At 38.6% G+C, this 14,597-nt stretch overlaps 1 pseudogene; it reads right to left on the minus strand.

The window, feature by feature from the left end:
• LOC147574128 (TAR DNA-binding protein 43 pseudogene) overlaps nt 1-14,597 on the minus strand; it is a 71,977-nt pseudogene that overhangs the window by 17,780 nt on the left and 39,600 nt on the right.

Consider the following 14,597-nt stretch of genomic DNA (forward strand, 5'->3'; position numbering starts at 1 on the left):
TTCAGACTGTTTAAGTCATGACCATTCTCCTGAGTCACTTACATTAAACCCTGCCCACCTGCAACCTGGAAGTGCATTTCCAACGAAACAAGTCTGCTTGAGAATCAGCACAGTAGGCCCTGCCCCAAGACCACCAGCACAAATCCCTTCCACCCACTCAGTCTAAAGATCATAGTGTTTTGCAATGTTTCAGCTCTAGGGGAAACTGGATCTAGCTTCATTTGGGCTTCTTTTTGTTTGTTTGATCATTTGTTTCTTTCTTTGCTTCTGTTTTTGTTTATGTTGCTGTTTTTTCCCTCACTTTTTTTTTTCCTGGACCCAGAGCAAATTTTTAATTCTATTTCATTTTATTTATTTAATTATTTAAAATTTTTATATTTTTAATTTTTTTCTTTTCTTTTTGTTATTGTCTATCAATATTGTCTTAACAAGAAGATCAAAATACACTTAGGATCTAGCTCTTTTATTTGATTTTTTAAATGTTTACTTATGCAAAAAAAATTTGTATGTTTATTTTTGAGAGAGAGCAGAGACAGAGGGTGACTGGGGGAGGGGCAGAGAGAGAGAGGGAGACACAGAATCCGAAGCAGGCTCTAGGCTCTGAGCTGTCAGCACAGAGCCTGATGTGGGGCTCAAACCCATGAGCCATGAGATCATGACCTGAGCTGAAGTCAGATGCTTAACCAACTGAGCCACCCAGGCACTCCTAATGTTTATTTATTTTTGAGAGGAGGGGGGAGAGGGAGAAAGAGAGAGAGCGAGCGAGGGAAATAGAGAACGAGCAAGGTGGGGGAAGGGCCAGAGAGAGAGGGAGAGACAGAATCCTAAGCAGTCTCCAGGCTCTGAGCTGTGAGCACAGGACCTGACACAGGGCTCAAACACATGAATTGTGAGATCATGATCTCAACTGTAGTCGGACACAACTGACTGAGCCACCCAGGCGCCCCTTGTTTTGTTGTAAATTTTTAAATTTTCATATTTTATTTTATTATTTTTTCCTTCTCTGAAATGAAAAGATGGAAGAATTCACCATCAAGGAAAGAATGGGAAGAAATGACAGCCAGCGATTTAATCAGTGCAGATATAAGTAAGATGTCTGAACTCGAATTTAAAGCCTTGATTATAAGAATACTAGCTGGGGTTGAAAAAAAAATCATAGATGACAGCAGAGAATCATTTCTGCAGAGATAAATGAGCTAAATCTAGTCAGGTTGAAGTAAAAAATGCTATAACTAAGATGTAATCTCAAATGCATCATCACATGACGGTGAGGATGGATGAAGCAGAGCAGAGAATCAATGATACAGAGATAAAATTAAAGAAAATAATGGAACTGAACAGAAGAGGGAAACAAAGGCAAAAGATCACAATACATGGCTTAGAGAATTCAGCAATTTATAAAATAGGAATAACATTCATATTATAGAAGTCCCAAAGTTGAAGACAGAGAAACAGTGACAGCTCATTTCTGTGAGCAAATTATAATGGAAAACCTCCCTAATCTGGGGAAAGACACAGACATCAAAATCCAAGAACAGAGAAATCCTATTAATTTCAATAAAAGCTGACCATTACCAAGGCATATCAGAGTCAAATTCACAAAATACATAGACAAGGAAAGAATCCTGAAAGCAGCAAGGGAAGGGAAAAAGTTCTTAACCTACAATGGAAGACAAATCCAGTTCACAGCAGATCTGTATTAAAGCAGATTCCTTACAGAGGAAATAAAAAAGTACATGGAAGCAAATGAAGATGAAAACACGACAATTCAAAACCTCTGGGATGCAGCAAAGGCAACCATATGAGGGTAGTATATAGCAATCCAGACCTTCCTAAAGAAGGAAGAAAAGCCTCAAATACACAACCTAACCTTACACCTAGAGAGGCTGGATAAAGAACAGCAAATAAAGCCCAAAACCAGCAGAAGAAGGAAAATAATAAATACTAGAGCAGAAATCAGTGATATCTAAATTAAAAAAAAAACCATTAGAACAAATCAATGAAACTAGGAGCTGGTTCTTTGAAAGAATTAACAAAATCATTAAGTCCCTAGCCAGATTTATCAAAAAGAAAAAGGAAAGGTCCCAAATAAAGTCACAAATGAAAGAGAGAGATCACAACTAACACCACAGAAATACAAACAATAATAAGAGAATATTACAAGTAATTATATGCCAACAAATTGGGCAATCTGGAAGAAATGGATAAATTCCCAGAAACATATAAACTACCAAAACTGAAACAGGAAGAACAGAAAAATTTAACAGACCCATAACCAGTAAAGAAATTGAATTGGTAATCAAAAATCTCACAACAAACAAGAGTCCAGGACCGGATGGCTTCCCATGGGATTTCTACCAAACACATATAGAAGAATTAGTATCTATTTCTTCGAAACTGTGCCAAGAAATAGAAATTGAAGGAAAACTTCCAAACTCATTCTATGAAGGCAGCATTACCTTGATTCCAAAACCAGACAAGACCCCACTAAAAAGGAGAACCACAGACCAACTTCTCTGATGAACATGGATGCAAAAGTTCTCAACGAGATACTAGCAAACTGAATCTAACAATACATCAAAGAATTATTGACCACGATCAAGTGGGATTTATTCCTGGACAGAAAGGTTGGTTCAATATCTACAAATCAAACAACGTGATACATCACATTAATAAAAGAAAGGATAAGAACCACACGATCCTCTCAATAGATGTAGAAAAAGCATTTGACAGAATACAGTATCCTTTCCCGACAAAAACCCTCAAGAAAGTAGGGATGGAAGGAACATACCTCAGGATCATAAAGGCCATATATGAAAGACCCATAGCTAATATCATCCTCAATGGGGAAAATGTGAGATTTTTCTCCCTAAATTCAGGAACATGGCAGGGATGTCCTCTCTCACCACTGCTGTTCAACATAGTGTTGGAAGTCCTAGCCTCAGCAATCAGACAACAAAAAGAAATAAAAGGCATCAAAATTGTCAAGGAAGAAGTCAAACTTTCACTCTTTGCAGACAACATGATACTCTATGTGGAAAACCCAAAAGACTCCAAAAAAAAAAAAAAAACAAACAAAAAACAAAAAACCCTGCTATAACTGAACCATGAATTCAGGAAAGTCACAGGATATAAAATCAACATACAGAAATCTGTGGCATTTCTATACATCAATAATGAAACAGTAGAAAGAAAAATCAAGGAATTTATCCCATTTATAATTTCACCAAAAACCATCAAATACCTAGGAATAAACTTAACCAAAGAAGTAAAAGATCTGTACACTGAAAACTATAGAAAACTTATAAAAGAAATTGAAGAAGACACAAGGAAATGGAAAAATATTCCATGCTCATGAAATGGAAGAAGAAATATTGTGAAAATGTCTATACTACCCTAACAATCTACACCATCAATGCAATCCGTATCAAAATAACACCAGCATTTTTTACAGTGCTATAACAAATAATTCTAAAATTTGTGTGGAACCAGGAGGCCTAAATAGCCAAAGTAATATTGAAAAAGAAAACCAAAGGTGGAGGCATAACAGTTCCAGACTTCAAGCTATATTGCAAAACTGTAATCATCAAGACAGTATGGTATGGCATAAAAACAGAGACATAGATCAATAGAACCGAATAGAGAACCCAGAAATGGACCCACAAATCTATGGCCAACGAATCCTTGATAATGCAGAAAAGAATATCCAATGGAAAAAAGACAATCTCTTCAGCATGTGGTGTTGGGAAAACTGGACAGCGACATACAGAAGAATGAACCTGGACCACTTTCTTACACCATACACAAAAACCAAATCAAACTAGATGAAAGACCTAAATGTGAGACAGGAAACCATCAAAATCCTACAGGAGAAAATAGGCAACAACCTCTTTGACCTCACCACTTCTTACTAGGTATGTCCCCAGCAACTTCTTACTAGATATGTCCCCAGAGGCAAGGGAAGCAAAAGCAAAAATGAACTATTGGGCCCTCATCAAGATAAAAACCTTCTGCACAGTGAAGGAAACAATCAATAAAACTTACCAGTAACAGGTGGAATGGGAAAAGATATTTGTAAATGACATATCAGATAAAGGGTTAGTATCCAAAATCTATAAAGAACTTATCAAACTCAACACCAAAAATCAAATAATCCACTGAAAAAATGGGCAAAAGACACGAATAGACACTTTTCCAAAGAAGACATCAAGATGGCCAACCGACCCATGAACAAATGCTCAACATCACTCAACATCAGGGAAATACAAATCAACCACAACAAGATACCACCTCACACCTGTCAGAATGGCTAAAATTAACAACCCAGGAAACAATAGATGTTGGCAAGGATGTGGGAAAGGGGAACACTTGCACTTTTTGTGGGAATGCAAACTGGTGTGGTCACTCTGGAAAAAAGTATGGAGGTTCCCTCCCCAAAATTAAAAATAGAACTACCATATGACCCAGCAATTACACTACTAGTATTTATCCAAATGCTACATAAATGCTGGTTATAAGGGGCATATGTACCCCAATATTTATATCAGCACTATCAACAACAGCCAAATTATGGAAAGAGCTCAAATGTCCATCAACTGATGAATGGTTAAAGAAGATATGGTATAAATATACAATGGAATATTACTCGGCAATCAAAAAGGGGTGAAATCTTGCCATTTGCAACAATGTGGATGGAACTTGAGTGTATTATGCTAAGCAAAATAAGTCAGTCAGAGAAAGATAAATATCATATGATTTCACTCATATGTGGAATTTAAGAAACAAAACAAATGAATACAAGGGAAGGAAAACTAAGATAAAAAGAGGAAGGAATGCAAGCCATAAGAGACTCTTATTTTTTTTTAATTTTTTTAATGTTTATTTATTTTTGAGAGACAGACAGAGCATGAGTGGGGGAGGGGCAGAGAGAGAGGAAGACACAGAATCTGAAGCAGGTCCAGGCTCTGAGCTGTCAGCACAGAGCCCAATGCGGGGCTTGAACTTGCCAACTGTGAGAACATGACCTGAGCTGAAGTCAGACGCTTAACCAACTGAGCCACTCAGGCGCCCCCATTAGAGACTCTTAAATACAGTGAACAAACTGAAGGTTTCTTGAGGGGAGGTAGAGGGGGAGATGGGCTAAATGATGGGCAGGCATTAAGGAGGGTACTTGCTGGGATGAGCACTTGGTGGGTTTTTATTAATGTTTGTTTATTTTTGAGAGAGACAAAAAGATAGAGCATGAGCCAGGGAGGGGCAGATAGAGAGGGAGACACAGAATCCAAAGCAGGCTCCAGGCTCTGAGCTGTCAGCACAGAGCCCAACATGGGGCTTGAACTCACAAACCGTAAGATCATGACCTGAGCCAAAGTCGGATGTTTAGCTGACTGAGTCACCTAGGCGCCCCAGCACTTGGAGTTATACATAAGTGATGAATCACTAAATTCTACTCCTGAAATCATTATTACACTATATGTTAACTAACTTGGATTTAAATAAAATTTACAAATTAAAAAAAACACATATAATGATGAAAAGTGTTATTTGAAGAACCCTTTAAACAGAGTCCACTTTCAAGGTTTAAGCACATGGACTTACAACTGCTTATACTCATAAAATTCTATTTTTTAAGTTTATTTATTTATCTTGAGAGAGACAGCGAAAGTGGGGGAGGGACAGAGAGAGAGGGAGAGAGAGAGAATAGCAAGCAGGTTTGGCACTGTCAGCACAGAGAACCATGTGGGGCTTGAGCTCACGAACAGTGAGATAACCTGAGCTGAAATCAAGAGTCGGATGCTTAACTGAGTGAGCCAACCAGGTGTCCCTACACTCATAACATTTTAAAAGCCTCTAATTTCATGAAACTAAGATGTTACTTGTAGGATGCTTTAATTATAAAATATCATATATCTGGTATATGAGAGGTGTGTGTGTGTGCATTATATGTGTAGGGTATGTGTGTGTTGTGTGTTTTGTGGCATGTATGTTTATGTGATGTGTGTAATGAGTGTGTGTTTTGTTGTGCAGTGTTTGGTGTATGTGTGTTTTTCGTGTATGGTATATGTATAGTGTTTGTGTGAGATGTGTGGTGTGTATGAGGTAATATGTGAAGTACTGTGGTATGTATTTGGTTTATATGTAGTGTATGGTGCATGTATGGTATATGTGTTGTGCGTGTGTGGTATATGGTGTGCATGGTGTATACGTGAAGTATGTTCATGTGGTACACATGTATGTGTTTTGTTGGCATACGTATGTTGTATGTGTGTTGTGTGTGCTAATTGTTTCTGGGGGGTGTATGCATGGTGTTTGTGCAGTGTGTGTGTAGTGTTTTGGTTTGTATGGTATTGTGTGGCATTGTGGTGTGTGTACGGCATATGTATGGTATATGTGTGAAGTATGGTGTGGTGTGGTTTTAGTGTATATGTGGTGTATGTATGGTATATGTTTGGTGTGTGTGGTATATATATTGATTGCATTTGTGTGGTATATGTGTGGTATTTTGTTTGGTATATGTGTGTTGTATGCACGTTGTATGTGGTAAGTTTGTGTGAGGGGGTGTAAGTGTGGGTGTATGGTGCATGTGTGATGTTAGACATGTTAGATATTAGACATGTTTGTTGTATATGCATGGTAAGTGTGTGGTGTATATGAGGTATGTGTAATGTACATATGGTGTGTACAATGTATGTGTGATGTGGGTGTGTATGTGGTATTTGTATGTCAAGTGTGGTATGTGATATGTGTGGTTTGCGTGGAGGGTGTATGTATGCATTATATGTGTGGTGAGTTTGTTGTACATGTGGTTATGTGTGATGTATGTTTGATATATGTTTTGTGATTGTGTGTTGTATGTGATGTGTATTTGTATCTGTGTGGTGTTTGTGTGGTATATGTGTGTTGTGTATGGTAGTTATGTGCGTTATATCTGTGCTGTGTTTTCGGTGTATGTGAAGTGTGTGTGTGGTGTGTATACAGTGTATGTTTGATGTCTGTGTGTGGTATATGTTTGGTGTGTGTTGGTATATCTGTGGTGTGAGCTTGTATTGCAGATGTTTGGTATGAATGGCATGTATATGGTGAATGTATGATGAATATGTGGTCAGTGTGGTGTATGTGTGGAGTTTGTGTGTTTTCACTGTGTTGTATTGTGCTGTATCTGTGTTGAATGTATTGTGTGTGTGTGGTGTGTGTGTGTGTATTTGGTATTTGTGTGGTGTGTGTGTGGTGTTTCTCTGGTGTATATGTGGTATTTGTGTAAGTGTTGTTTGGTGACTGTGGTGTATCTGTGTTGTGTGTGTTGGCAGTATATTTCAGGTGTGTGTGATATGTATGTGTTGCATGCGTGGTGTGTTTGTGGTGTGTGTTTGGTATCTGTTTTCTGTGTGTGATGTGTGCTGTATTGTGGTTTATGTGTGTGAGGACTATATGTGACTGTGTGGGTGTATATTAAGAGTGTGGTGATATGTTTGATATCTGTGTGTGGTGAATGTGTGCTGTGAGTGTGGTATATGTGTGGAATTTGTGTTATCTCTGTGATGTATGTGTGTTATGTCTGTATTGTATGCATGGGTGTCGTGTTTGTGTTGTATGCTTATGTGTGCAATGTATGTGTGGCGTGCATTTGTTATACCTGTGATGTGTGTGTGTGGTTTCTTTGGTGTATGTGTAATTGTCATATGTAAGGTGTCTGTGGTGTACCTGTGTCACATTTGTTAGTGGTATATTTGAGGTGTGTTTGTGATGTGTGTGTTGTATGTGTGTGTGTGTGGGGGGGTGTTGTGTTTTTGGTGTATGTGTCTTTGTGTGGTGTGTGATGTGTATGTGTGGTTGTGTGTTACGTATTTTTGGTATATGTGGTGTATGTGTTTGGTATTTTGGTGATGTATATGGTGTGTATGTGGTGTGTGTGGTGTGTATGTGGTGTATGTGTGGTACATGTGTTTTTAGTGCTTTGTATACATGTGTTGTGAGATGTGTGTGTGGCAAATGTATGGTTTCTGTGTGGTGTATGTGTTGTGGGTGAGGTATATATGGAGTTTATGATGGTAATTATACATATCTATATATCTATATCTATATATATAGTATATACGTGATGTGTGTGCTGCATGTGTGGTATGTGTTATGTGTGTGGTGTGAGTGAGGTGTATTTCTGGTTGTGTGTGTTATATGTGTGGTTTATGTGGTGTATGCATATGTGTGTGGTATATATGTGTTATATGCTATAGTTTGTGGGCACGGTATCTTTGTGGTATATATATGGTGTGTGTTTGGAGCATATGTGATGTGTATTTGCACGGAATATGTGTGGTGTATGTGTACTTTATGTGTTTGGTATCTGGGTGTGTACGTGGTGTATATTTCATATATTATGTGGGTTTGGAGTATATGTGGTATGTGTGTTTGTGTATATACACCACATATGATGTATTTTTTGTGTTAGTGTATGGTATGTGTGGTAAGTTTATTGTGTATGTGTGGTCTTTGGGGGGTGTATAGGAAGATTTTGTGGTGTATCTAAGGTATGTGTGTGTGTGTGGTGTGTGTGTGTCTTATGTGTTGAGTGCAAATTGTGTTGTGTGGTGAGTGTTGGTATTATACATGTAGTGGTTGTGTGGTATATGTGTTGAGTATGAGTGCTATGTGTGTGTAGTATATTTGTGGTCTGTGAGCAGTATATATATATATATATATATATATATATATATATATATATATAATGTGTGTGATATGTGAGTGGTGTGGGAGTAGTGTATGTGTTGTGTAAATATTGCATGTAGTAGGTATGTATGTGTGTGTGGTATGTGTGGTGTCTGTGGTATACTTGTTGTAGGTAGGTGGTATGTGTGGTTCTTTGTGGTTTATGTATTGTGTACGTGGAGTATGTACAGTGTGTGTTTGTGGTGTTTCCCAGTGTGGTGCCTGTGCAGAGTGTATTTAATAGATGTAATATGTGTTTTGTGTGCATGTGATATGCCTTTTAGTGTGCTGTATTTGTGGTTATGTGTTGTATGTATATTGTATATGTTTGGTATATGTGTGATGTGTGTGGTGTATGTGGTACGTATGCTATATTTGTGGTGTGTATGTGTGATATGTATGGTGAGTGTATGGTATATTGTGGAGTATGTGTATGGTGTATGTTTGGTGTGTTTGTGGTGTATGTGTGGTATGAATATGTGTAATATATGTGTCATGTATACGTGGTATATGTGTGATGTGTGCTGTGTGTGGCATGTATGTGTGGTGTATGTGTATGGTATGTATATGTGGTGTGTGTGAAGTATGTGTGGTTAGGGTTTGGTGTTTCTATCTGATATAAGTATGTTTTGGGTAGTGCATATGTGATGTATATCTGTGGTATATATGGGGTGTTTGTGGTGTGTGGGAGGTATCTTTGTGGTGTGTGTGGTGTGTGTAATGCATGTAAGTGTTTGGTGCACATGTGGTGTATGTGTGTAGATAAGCAACATGGATATGTGGTGTATGTATGGTTTCAGTGCAGTATATGAGTGGTGTATGTGTTGTGAGTGTGAAGTGTGTATGTTCTATGTGTGGTGTGTGGTACACATGTTTTTGGAGTGGTGAATGTGTGATTATGTGTGATGTTTGTATTGTATGTGCTGTATGTGTGGTTTGGGAGCTAGTGTGGTATTTATGTGGCAGGTATGGTAAGTGCATGGTGTGTGTGGTATAGGTGTGTGATGTATGTGTGGCAAGAGTTTTGTGCATGTATTGTATCTGTTTTATGTATGGTGTTTGGGGGGAGTTGTGGTGTGTGTATGTGTGTGTGTGTGTGTGTGATTTGAGTGGTATAAATTTGACGTGTGTATTTGTGTGTGTGGTGTATGTGTATTGTGTTTGTGTGTATGATATATGAGTATGTGTGTAGTATATGTGTTATGTGTGTGGTGTATGTGTGGTATGTGTTCATATCTATGGTACTTCTGTTTGTGGTGTATGTCAGGTCTGTGGTGTGGTGTGTGTGTGGGTATGTGTGTGGTATAATGTGGTGTATGTGTGGTGTGTGTTGTTTGTGGTTTTGTGTGTGTTAGGTGTTTGTTGTGTGTGTTCAGAATGAGTGGTGTGTACACGTGTGTAGTGTATGTGTGGTAATTTTAGTGTATGTATGTTGTGTTTGTGGTGTTGTGTGATGATGTGTGTTTGGCGTATGAGTTGCGTTTGTGGTGTGTTCGTGTGGTATGTGTATGGTTTATGTGTGATGTATGAGGTGTGTGTGGTGTATATGTTGTATATGAGTGATGTACTTGTGTAGATGTTGAGTGTTTCAGAATGTGGTATATGTGTGGTGTTTGAATGGTGTATTTGTGTGAATGTTGCATATGCAGTGTATTTTTGTGTTGTGTGTGCATTTGTTATGAGTGGTTGGTGGTTGGTGTATGTGTGTTATATTTTTGGTGTTTTTGGTGCATGTGTGATGATATCTGTGTGGTATGTGTGTTCTGTGCATTGTGTGTATGTAGTGTGTATGGTGTTTGTGTGGAGTGTTTTCCTGTGTGGTGTATTTGTATTGTGTGTGTGTGGTGTGTGGAATATGTGTGCTATAAGTATATATACTTTCATGTGTGTTTGTGTATGTGGCATATGTGTGGTTTGTGGGTGATGTATATGCAGTAAAAATGAATATTCTTATTTAAAAAAATCAGTCAGAAACTCACGCAAAAAAAGATATAAAATATCATAACATACACCTAAAATGTGAGGACAGAAGAGAAAAGAATGGGTTCAAATTTAAACAACCATCAATAATATAGACTGCTATATGCAAAAGATGTTATCTACAAACCTGATGGTAAACAAATATCAAAACCACTAATAAATGTGCAAAGAATTATGAAAAAGAAATCCAAATATATCACTAAAGGAAATCAGCAAAACATGCAATAAAGACAGGAAAGGATCAGAGAAAATCTTCAGAAACAACCACAAAACAAATAATAAAATGACAATAATATATATCTATCAATAATTACTTTGAATGTAAAAGGAATAAATGCTCCAATAAAAATATATAGGGTGTCAGAATGGGTTAAAAAACAAGACCATCTATATGCTGCCTACAAGAGACTCATTTTAGACCTAAAGACACCTGCAGATTGAAAGTGAGGAGATGGAGAAACATCTAACATACAAATGGATGTCAAGAGAAAGCCAGAGTAGCAACACTTACATAAGGCAAAACAGACTTTTAAAAAAGACTGAAACAAACAAACAAACAAACACTGTAACAGGAGACAAAGAAGGGCACTATATAATAATAAAGGGGACAACCCAACAAAAAGATATAACTATTGTAAATATTTATGCACCCAACATAGGACAATCCAAATATATGAAATAATTGATAAACACAAAAGAGCCAATTGAAAATAATACAATAATAGTAGGAGACTTTAGCACCCCATTTACATCAATGGACAGATCATCTAAATAGAAAATCAACAAGGAAACAATGGCTTTGAATGATACACTGAGACAGATGGACTTAACAGATACATGCAGAACATTCCATCCTAAAACAGAAGAATATTCATTTTAAGTGCACACAGAACATTCTCCAGAAAAGACCGCATATTAGTCTACAAAATAATCCTCAACATATTCAAGAAGACTGAAATCATACCATGAACCTTTTCTGACCACAGTGCTATGAAACTAGAATCAACAACCACAAAACAAAACAAAACAAAACTAGAAAACCACAAATACATGGAGCTTAAATAACATGCTACTAAGCAACAAATGGGTCAACCAGGATATCAAAGATCTGAATGCTGAGAGAACAAACCTCAGAATGAGAGGGAGAAAAGAAGCCACATCATGGAATGTAGAAGCTGCAGAAACAAGATTCTGGGGAGAAAAGAATCGTGGGTGCTGCAGAGGGGAGGGAGTTTTAATCTGAGAGAGGAGAAACAGAAAGAGAGAGAAACAGAGAGAAAGAAGTACACAGGGATTATACAAGAGAAACACTTCCCCAAAACCATTGATTGGGAAAACTAGAGCATCTGATTATCACAAGTTTTTACAAGCAGTGGAGCTGAAAGTTTGAAGTTTTATAAATCTGTGCCACCACTGGATGGAGGCTGGTGGGCCTAGAGGTGCTCCTGTGGGTAAGGAGGGAAGAGGCCTGTGAGAAGACAGTGTGGTTTGAGGGTTCCCTGGGTCGCACTGGGAGAGACAGTTCCCCTTCTTAGAGTGCATTTTGGAGAGGTGGCACAGTTTCTCAGGGAACAAAAGAACCAGCAGGTGCCAATGTGCTCCCCATTCCTTAGCATAGAAAGAGATGTGTGTGTGGGTATGTGTGCCTGGGTGGCTCAGTCGGTTGAGCATCCAACTCTGGCTCAGGTCGTGATCTCACGGTCCATGAGTTTGAGCCCCGCATCGGGCTCTGTGCTGACAGCTCAGAGCCTGGAGCCTGTTTCAGATTCTGTGTCTCTCTCTGACACAGAGAGACTCTCTCTGTCATGCTCTGTCTCTCTGTCTCAAAAAAATAAATAAACGTTAAAAAAATTAAAAAAAAGAGAGAGAGACACCTGCTGAGGGCAGAAAACCTTGGTGTCAACTTTTTACTGCATTTTACCATAAACTCCGAGCACCTGTATGATCACACAACTGCTTTTCTGGGATAAACTGGCACCAGCCACAGCCTGGCAAGACCATACCCTAGAGGATTAGCATGGGTCCATGCCACACCAGGTCCCTAAAATATGAGTTTTGAAACCAAGCACCACACCTGAGATAAAACATATGTACTGTGCCACCCACCTGGCAGGCAGACAGCACAGACACAGTCAGGGTGAAGACAAGGATATGACATAAGCCAGAGACACAATAGGGGAGACTGTTTGCTCTTCTGTGAGGGCTTCGCAACCAGTGGCTGGCCACAAACTCCCTGCTCCAGAGAAGAGACAACTGGGTGATGGCATTCCCCCTGCCCCCATGCATCAACACTGACAGACCTCAGTGAGCTACACAGCACCCCCAGTGGAGGCTGGAGCCACTTACACCAAGCCTCACACCCCTGTGACCTTCAGCTGCATCTTTACTAGGGAAAGTCAGCTTGAGAACCAGAGAAGCAGGACCCTCCACCAGAAGACCAGCACAAACCCTTTGCAGGCACCAATTCTACTGATCGTAAACTGCTGCAAAGCTTCAGATCTAGTGGAAATAGGATCAAACTTATTTTAACAAGCAGACCAAAACACACCTAGTTAAAACACCACACACTGGACCAGGTCCAAACACTCTCCACTTCAGGGAAGGAGAAACTCTACAGAGGACTGACCTGAGGGAAAGAAAAAGCTGAAACACGACACAGTGCACACACTGAAACATTTCCTGAAGTGTCAGGCCCTGTACAGTATAGGGCCTCTTCTTAATATAGTCATTACTCCCAGTAGCAGGAAACATAACAGGCTTTCCTAACACACACCAAAATAGAGACCTAGACAAAATGACAAGATGGAGGAATTCACCCCAAAAGAAAGAACAAGAGGAGGTCATGGCCAGGGATTTAATCAAAACAGATATAAGTAACCAGAATTTAAAACAACAATCAAAAGGATACTAGTCAGGCTTGAGGAAAGCATTTAGCATAAAAGACACTAGACAACCCATTACCACAGAGATAAAAGAACTAAAAACTTGTCAGACCAAGATAAAAAATGTTATAGCCGAGATGCAAAACTGGATATGTGAAAACAAGGACGGATGAAGCAGAGAAATGATTCAATTATATAGAAGATAAATTATGGGAAATAATGAAGCTGAAAAAGAGGAGGGAAAGAAAGGTATTGGATCACGAATATAGAATTAGGGAACTAAGTGACTCCATAAAGCACAAGATTTGTTTCATAAGAGTCTCAGAAGAAGAAGAGAGGAAAAAGAGGAAAGAAGGTTTACTTAAACAATTTAGAGCTGTAAACTTCCCTAATCTGGAGAAGGAAACAGACATTGAAATCCAAGAGCCACAGAGAATTCCCATGAGAATCACTGAAAGCTAGCCAACACCAACACATATCATAGAAAAATTTACAAAATACATAGACAAGGAAAGAATCCTGAAAGCAAAAACGGAAAACAGTCCTAAACCTACAAGGGGACACAAATCAGGTTTGTAGCAGATATTACCACAGAAACTTGGCAGTCTAGAAGGGAATGGCATGATCTATTCAATGTGCTGAAGGGGAAAAATATGCAGCCAATAATACTTTATCCAGAAAGGCTATTATTCAGAATAGAAGGAGAGATAGTTTTCCAAACCAAAACTAAAGCAGTTTGTAACCACTAAACCAGCCCTGCAAGAAATATTAAAGGGGACTATTTGTGTGGGAAAGAAATACCAAAAGCAACAAAGACTAGAAGGGAACAGAAAACATCACCAGAAACATCAACTTTGCAGGTAAATTCATATCTATCAACAATTACTCAATGTAAATGGACTAAATGCCCCAATCAAAAGATGTGGGGTATCAGAATGGATTAAAAAAAACAAACAAAATCCATCTATATGCTGCCTCTAAGAGACTCATTTTAGACCTAAAGACACCTGTAGATTGAAAATGAGGGGATGG

Source organism: Puma concolor, chromosome E1 (genome assembly GCF_028749965.1).
Source record: "Puma concolor isolate L17-30 chromosome E1, mPumCon1.1.hap2, whole genome shotgun sequence".
NCBI lineage: Eukaryota > Metazoa > Chordata > Mammalia > Carnivora > Felidae > Puma > Puma concolor.